The sequence below is a fragment of the Alligator sinensis genome, unplaced genomic scaffold (assembly GCF_000455745.1).
Source record: "Alligator sinensis unplaced genomic scaffold, ASM45574v1 scaffold1147_1, whole genome shotgun sequence".
NCBI lineage: Eukaryota > Metazoa > Chordata > Crocodylia > Alligatoridae > Alligator > Alligator sinensis.
Window position 1 is genome coordinate 313,138 of NW_005842832.1, and position 7,799 is coordinate 320,936.

At 39.2% G+C, this 7,799-nt stretch overlaps 1 long non-coding RNA gene across 1 annotated transcript in view; it reads left to right on the forward strand.

The window, feature by feature from the left end:
• LOC112547968 overlaps positions 1-7,799 on the forward strand; it is a 30,267-nt gene that overhangs the window by 17,703 nt on the left and 4,765 nt on the right. Inside the window, exons 2-4 of the long non-coding RNA XR_003091758.1 lie at positions 411-583; positions 4,023-4,117; positions 7,504-7,575. This is a non-coding gene — a long non-coding RNA (uncharacterized LOC112547968). The remainder of the gene's footprint in view (positions 1-410; positions 584-4,022; positions 4,118-7,503; positions 7,576-7,799) is intronic.

The window sequence follows — 7,799 nt, forward strand, 5'->3', positions numbered from 1 at the left end:
GGCTGTTGCAAAGAGTACAGTAGGAGCAGGGTGTTCTGAATGGGTATATGACATGATAGGGGCCAGAACTGGTAGGGTTGGGCCAGATATGAGATGCACCACTGATTTGAGGCCAACAGAACAGGCCTTAGAGGTTCTATTCTAAGCAGGACAAATTAAAGTGTCTTTTAAATTCTGGAGCTGCTCTAACATGTGCTGGTGTCCCATTTACCCCCAGATTGCCAGGACAAGGTGGGGTAAAACTAGCTTAGCACCCTGCTTTGCCTTCAACCAAATCAGCTACATTTAACGCTGAGGATTGCATCTTCTGAGTTAAAATTTCTTCTCTTGTAGCCAGTTTCTCATTGTGAACTTAGAAGCTTTGGCAACTACTCAATCCATATCAATTTATTTTTATCTCTTCTCCCCAGACAGCCTTGTGTATTTCACCTTACCCTAAATTCTCCAGGAAACTGTAGCCTGAAATCACACTTCAACTTACCAAAGATAAATCAAGACCTATTCATTTCCAAGTGAAATTAAAACTTTAGAAGCTGCATTTGTCCACTAAGTGCTACTGAGATGAGCAGAATAAACTTCAGAGGTAAGTTTCATTCTTTAACTGCTTTTTCTTACTAGTTCCTTGTCCTCAGCAGGTCTTCCTTTGGTTCCAAACCTGAAACCAAAGGAAAAAAAATCACACCAAATCAAACTTTATTATCGTAAACAATTATTTAAAACAATTCAAAATTTAATTTGAGAAAAGGGAAAGTAAAACAAAAATGCCAGTTCTTAGTGAGTGTCGCATCAAACACTTGAGTGACAGCCTCAGATACTGAAGTTTGCTGTACTCACGATACCAGGTTCTGTTTTTTGCAATAACATGTGCTTTGTGGATCTATTTACCTACTGCTTATATTTGCAAAAAATTGTTTAATGCAACACATTATTTTCATCAAGAAGGAAGAAGTACATATTTTATTACAAGAACCTTAACTACATCCCATGAAGTGGTTTGTTATTTTATGGCTGTGCTATTATTTTGGTCATTTTCATTTTGAAATCCATGTCTTTATGGGTTACTATGAACAACTAGTTAATACATCCACATAATATCCATTACACAGGTTTCCCTCGCTTTATGCTGTACATGTGTTCCTGAAAAACAGCGTATAACTCGAATTCGCATAAAGGGAACCAACTTTACAATGTAACAAGTAGGGATACATTCCAAGACCACGACTGTACTGACCCCCAAACCCATTTCTACCACTTTTACAAGACAATTTTGGTACCCGCCAACAGCAGACAGTATACAGAAGCACAGGGTGGTAGTGAATGTTACTATAATGGGGATGGCAACTACAGAAACACGTTGCAGACAATGAATGAAGAGCACAGATCCACACAGGAGACTATATTTTGGTCCGCATCACTCCCACAACGCACAGCACAAAGCAGCTGACTGCAGGCTTCCACCACACCAATCGCATAAGGGTGAATTTACCTTGCATATCACAAATTTTTGGTATAAAAAGGGTCAATGCATTAGAGCTAATTTGCACATACAGAACCCGCATAAAGTGAGGGAAACCTGTAATCAATAACAGAATTGTTGGTAAAGAACATACAGTTATTGTTTCTCCCAAACAACATCGTAAATGGAATTTTACAGAAGTGTGTGACAGTTTATTTATAGTGAGAATACTTGTGTGTGTGTGTGTGTGTGTGTTTACATTTTAGGGTGATAGAAACTGAATTTACAAAATGATTATATATGTGTTTGTTTTTAAAAAGATTGCTTAACTTATTTATATTTTGAAAAATACAGATAACAGCATTGTTTTATCATCTCTTTTGCCATTTTTTTCTCCCAGCTTCATTCACATAAGAATCTTGTCTAGTTTTCAAACAACAGCAGTTCCTTAAACAGTATAGTACTCTGGTATAGGTTTGAACATATCAAAGAACCACTGTAGTGCTTGTGATACACATATGTAACTTAACAACAGAGGAAATGGTTGAGTTGTCAGGACCTCTCTATACATTTAGGAAAAGGCACAATGAGATCTAATGTACAATCCATACAATCGTGCCTCCTGCCATGCCACACGTGCATGGCAGGAGTCACGATTGTGAGATCATGAATCAGAGCCCATCACACCTTATTGCTGGTACAGGGGGAACCTGAAGCAGGCTCCCCCTGCACCAGCAAGAAGCAAGCTCCTGTGGCTGGGAGCCCCCTCAGCTGATGGGGCTCTCAGCCCCAGGGGCACACCAAGTACCCCTGCATCTGGGAGACTGCAGGTGATGCGATCTTCCAGCCATAAAGTTATTACACATTTTCTAGCAGTAACTTTATAGCTGATTTGACTTTTGAAAGTACCATAGTTAATTTTCCGGTGTAACCAGTCAAAATTAATTGCATAATAAACCAGGTAATTACATAATACATGTAACGTGTAGAGGGAGCCTCAGAACAGTAAGACTGCAGGAGACAACCTTATAAAACTGTGTTAATGTTGGTTCTCTAGGCTAAAACATAACTATAATCTCAGTAAAATTTCACTGTGCTTATGGTATTTTTCTCTTCATTTATCATTTTGATTTTGGGAGACAATTTTCTTGAGTCTTAAAGAAGAAGAATTTTGTTTTTCTTACTCAGATGCTGATGTGCTGCTTTCTTATTATGTTCTTATGTTTGCTTCTTTGTTCTTGATAATCAAAGTGTGTCTTCCTGTAGTGATTTTTATCTTTGCCACTGCTTCCTGATGCTACTTCAATCTAACAGTGCCTGCTCAAATGGGAACTTAGAAATCAAAGTTTATGGGGGTAATATAAATATCTATGTAGACATTCTTCTTTTAGCTTGGTGTCTGTTCTAGTACTGTATTCCACAACTATTGCGAACTGACTCCCAATCAGTGACAGTGGAACAGTTCCATTGCTATATGTGTCCGTACTGATATCACAGTCTTCCACAATGGAGAGGACCAGGCCAGGACAAAACTAAAAGGAATAGAAACAATGAAGTGTAAAGCAGCATAGAAATCCGAACAGTACACATTAGCATTTTTCCATTAAAAATACTTGCTTCTAAGCACTGTAGAATGATTTGGTACCTATTTATCAACTTAAATTGTTTTCATATTGCAAAACAGAACCTTAATTACAAAACTCATTTACATATGGATGACTTTTGCTTGAACAATTTTTCTAATGTATTATGCACAAACATAATTTGCTTTCTGTTGTTCCACCTTGGTTTTCCGAAAACAAAAGGCTATTTTGGAAGGTACAAGGACAAAACCAGATTTGCATTCATATTTAATTTCCTTTACATCCCACTTACATTTTCTCAGGGCCCAGATGGTAGCACATTCTTGGATCACATTCTATCTTGTGTTTTTGGAAGATCACAGTGCTCTGGGGCATCTACTAATTTTTCTTACTCTTTCCTTCCCTTCCCCAAATAGTTTTTTTTAAAGGAGAAATTAAGATTTTTTTTTAGCATATGAAACTCTTGAGTGTACCCATGAAATTTAAATACATTGGTAGTCAATTGCAAAGTTAAAACTGTAGGCATAACTTAAATACACACACACACACACACACACACACACACACACACACACACACACGCGCACACATATCTATATCTATATATATTAGAGAGGAAACTTACTGCCCAGTTCTACTGCTAGTGCACAGTAGGCAGTTATACACAGAATCGGAGTGCCTGTATGTTTAATTATGCATATTTGCATGCAATTGTAAACTTATATTTGGAAAAAATAAAAAAATTGTACATACAAATAGATGTGTGCTTGACTGCAGGTAGAGACTACATTTTGAACATCTGACATGCTATACCTTGCATTCTTTTGCTAGATTGTGTCATCAGTCATCAGAAGAGGAATACTGATTTTTATAAGCAGGATAGTTATCAAGTGTTTTAACTCATTCAGATTCCATGGTATATTCTAGTATGGTTCCATCTGACCTATAAAAAATAAATAATCTTTTCCTTTTTTCTGTTATAGGAATTATTTCAAAAGGACAAACTTTGTGATTAATTAAGAGAACAAGCTAGGGAAGTCAACTGGACTGAAGATCTCAAGGTCTCAAAGTGGAGGAGGTCAGAGGTGCTAAAACTAACTGGAATTTGGATCCAAAATGCGGGGAGGGGATCCTGCTTGAAAAGTGCTCTGGATCTAACCAGATGGCTAACCACTTTCAAACAGGAAATTACAAATACACAGAGAGCTTGCCAGGGGTGGAAAAAAAGATATCAGCTCAGAAACTTGTGGCATAGAGGTCAAGAATCTTAGAGATAAAGTGAGACTTGCCAAAAATCATGGTTTTTTTGGCCATATAAATAAGAAGAGAACAGGGAAAGGAAAAAGGACCTCTATATAATGAGGACAGAGTAGAAAATAAAGAAAATTTAGGTATGGCCCCAAAATTAAAGCAATACTTTGCTTCATTTCTCATTAAGGTGCTAGTGTTGACTACTGGTGCAAAGGGAAGATAGCTAGTGGGAATAACAATCTGAGAAATATAAATGATCACAGCCAAGGTGAAATCTAAACTCAAATAAGGTCAAGCACTCCAATCAGTGGGAGAGGGATAATCTTCAGGCAAGAATTCTGAAAGAACTGGCAATGAGATGGCAAGTGTGTTAGCAAATATTTCTAACACATCAAACCAACAGGCCTGTAGTTCTCCAGTTTACTTTTCTTTCCCCTGCCATTTTAAATGTGAGGAAAGAATAAAGTCATAGATGCAAATGGAATGAAATGCAATGTAGACTTGCTAAAGGCAGATCATGCCACATTAATTGCTTGTCTTGTTTGATTATATAACTGAGTTTCTTGACAAAAGAAATATGGTAGAGCTCATCTGTCGGGACTGCAGTAAAGCATCTGACTTGGGGTCATATGGGAAAATATTAATGGAGGAGATGGTATTAATATAAGACTTGTAAGGTAGATGAAGAACTGGCTACTGGGAACATGGCGCTGGATAATGTTAAATGGGGAAGCATCAGGCTGGCAGGAAATTATTAGCAGAGTTCCTCAAAAAACTGTTTTCAGCCTGCTTTTATATAAGATTTTCGTTAATGACATTGGCATTGAGTGCTGGGAGCTACATGCATGCCACGCAAAGCTCCTGCAATAAAGGCGGGCCGGGTAGGCTGTACTCCTACCCAAAAGTGCAGTGTTGGCTGCAGCCATGTGCTGCTGCATGCCTGCACTGGACATGAGTGCCCAGAGCAGCCCTGCCTGCTGCTGCAGCTGGCAGCAGAGGCTGCGCACAACCCCACCACTGTTGCTTCCTTACTTGCTGCCCGGAGCGAGCAGGATTCCAGAGAACCTGAGCCCGTCCCCCGGAGGCTGCAGCAGCAGCATCCCTGCCTGGAGCTGCATGCTGACTCGGCCAGGCCCTTTTGCCCACAAGGGTGGGAGTGAGGCACAATAGGGTGTGTTGGGAGGGGGGTATATACCTGGGAGCCTTGTTCCCACCCTTGTGGATGGAAGGGCTGGGTGAGGTACAATTCATTGGTGGGCCCTGCGGGCCAGGTGAAAATGCCTCCACGGGCCATATTTTGCCTGCCTGTGATTAAGATGATATATAATGTTCTTAATATATACGTATAGATATGTATATATATGAACACACACACACACACACACAGTCGCATGCAACATTCTACTGTCAAGTACATAATTCAAGATGCATAGGAAAACACTGAAGTTACATATTTATTTGAACACAAGAAAAAAATCACAAAGTATAGAATCATTGCAATTACTATGGCACTCACTAATTTAAAACTGAAGCAAATTAATAGGCAGCTCATATTGGGGACACAGCTGTGTCAAATTTCTTTTGTCTTTGTGGCAATCCTTGTGGAAGGAGAATTGCAGAATGGATATGTCAAAGACTTTTCAGAAGGTAGTGTGGATTTGTGCCTTATAGGCCCTCCCTCTATACTTGTAAGTAAAGGCACAATTAAATTCAATGCCTGATCCACACAGTCGCGCCTCCTGCCATGCCACACATGGATGACAAGAGGGGCGATTGTGGGATCATGCATCAGAGCCAATTGCATCTTATTGCCCGTGTAGGGGGAGCCTGATCCTGGGCTCTCTCTGCATTTGCAAGAAGCAGGCACCCATGGCTGGGACCCGCCTCCTTGCTGAGAGGGCTCCCAATCATGGGTGCCACGTGCAGCCAGGACCCAGTATCCTGCAAGTCACAGGGCTCCTGCTCCCAGCTGTGCCTCATGCACAGCCAGGACCCAGAGCTCTATGAGGCGAAGCCAGGAACAGAGACCTATGTGGGCCTGGGGGATCATGGCAGCTGATGGGGCTCCCAGCTGCAAAGGAGACCCTGCTCCATGTGCAAATTAAAGCTTGATAGCAACCAGCTATAAAGTTAATACACATTTTCGAGGTCTAACTTTATAGCTGGTTAGAAGTTTTTATTGCATGATAGCTACTTTGCACCTGTAACATATACAGGAGGCTATAGATTAACTAAATCAAAATGTATAGCATAAGCTTTCATAACCAGGGGCTTTCTTCATTAGATTCTACAAGTCCTCTGCTTATGAAAGCTTATGCTATACATCTTTGATTTACTCTGTCTATAAAGTACAAATCCACCCTGCCTTCTGCCTAATTTGTGACTAACATGCCTAACTACATCTCAAATCCTTTATAGTCATGTTAAGCTAACTTAATTGGGTTAAAAGGGTACTGGAGAGCTCTGGTTTTGTACATGCATCTGAAAAAACACTACCATCATTACAGAGAAAGCTATTTCTTATAGTATATGACTGGGTTTTTTATGTGCTTGTTTCAAGGGTAATACAGGCTTTGTATAAGCCTAAACCAACAGAAAACAAACAGAAATGATGCTGGGGGAAATATCCAGCACACTGAATGCACCACACATGATGTAGTATACAGTAAGAAAATTTTACAAGGACTTTAACATAACATTTAGCATAAACTGTAATGGTTAAATTGTGGTATTGTGCACACAGTCATTTAGGGGGAAAAGATACAATTTAGTGATTTAGACCGCTGACCATATTTTTTATTTTACTCATGCAATCACGGTGGCGTTTTTGTTTGCTTGCTGGCATAAGCTTTCATGGATACATTAAGTATTCAAAAGCAATATTCTAGAAATCATTCCATTTTGACTTGGGCTGCTAAGTCTTGTCATGGTATAAACATGAAAGGCTTGGATCACCTTCTATTACTGTAAGAGGAAGTGCTTGAACTGAAATTGAACTTGACCCTAAAACTGTAGAATACTGATGATTCCATACCAGTCTGTAGGAGGTCTTTAGTATATAGTTCACTTAAATATATTTAGGTTTACTGATATGGATTGTGGCATATTATGTGGTATTAGGAAAATTCAGGATTTTTAACCAGTTAGTTATCCTGCTTGCAGAGACTAAGTTTCACTCTGTATTTATATTTATACCATTTATTACTGCTGTAGGATGCAAAATATAATTAAGAGGAGTGCATTGACACGAGGAACTTTAAATCAACTGTGCAGATTTCAACAGTGGTAAGACTTTCTAAAATGTATCTAAAGTTCAGTGGGGCAAAGTCTGATTTACAGGAGTTATTTAAATTCCTTTGTATTACCTGAAAGATATTTAGATATGACTGTAACCTTTTGGACATGTATCAGTTTTTAAGGACTCCATTGTGGGCACTTGTACATTATAAATCAGTAACTTCCTGAAATAGGGAGCAGGATGTTGTACATGAGGTACAGTTTTAGGGAAA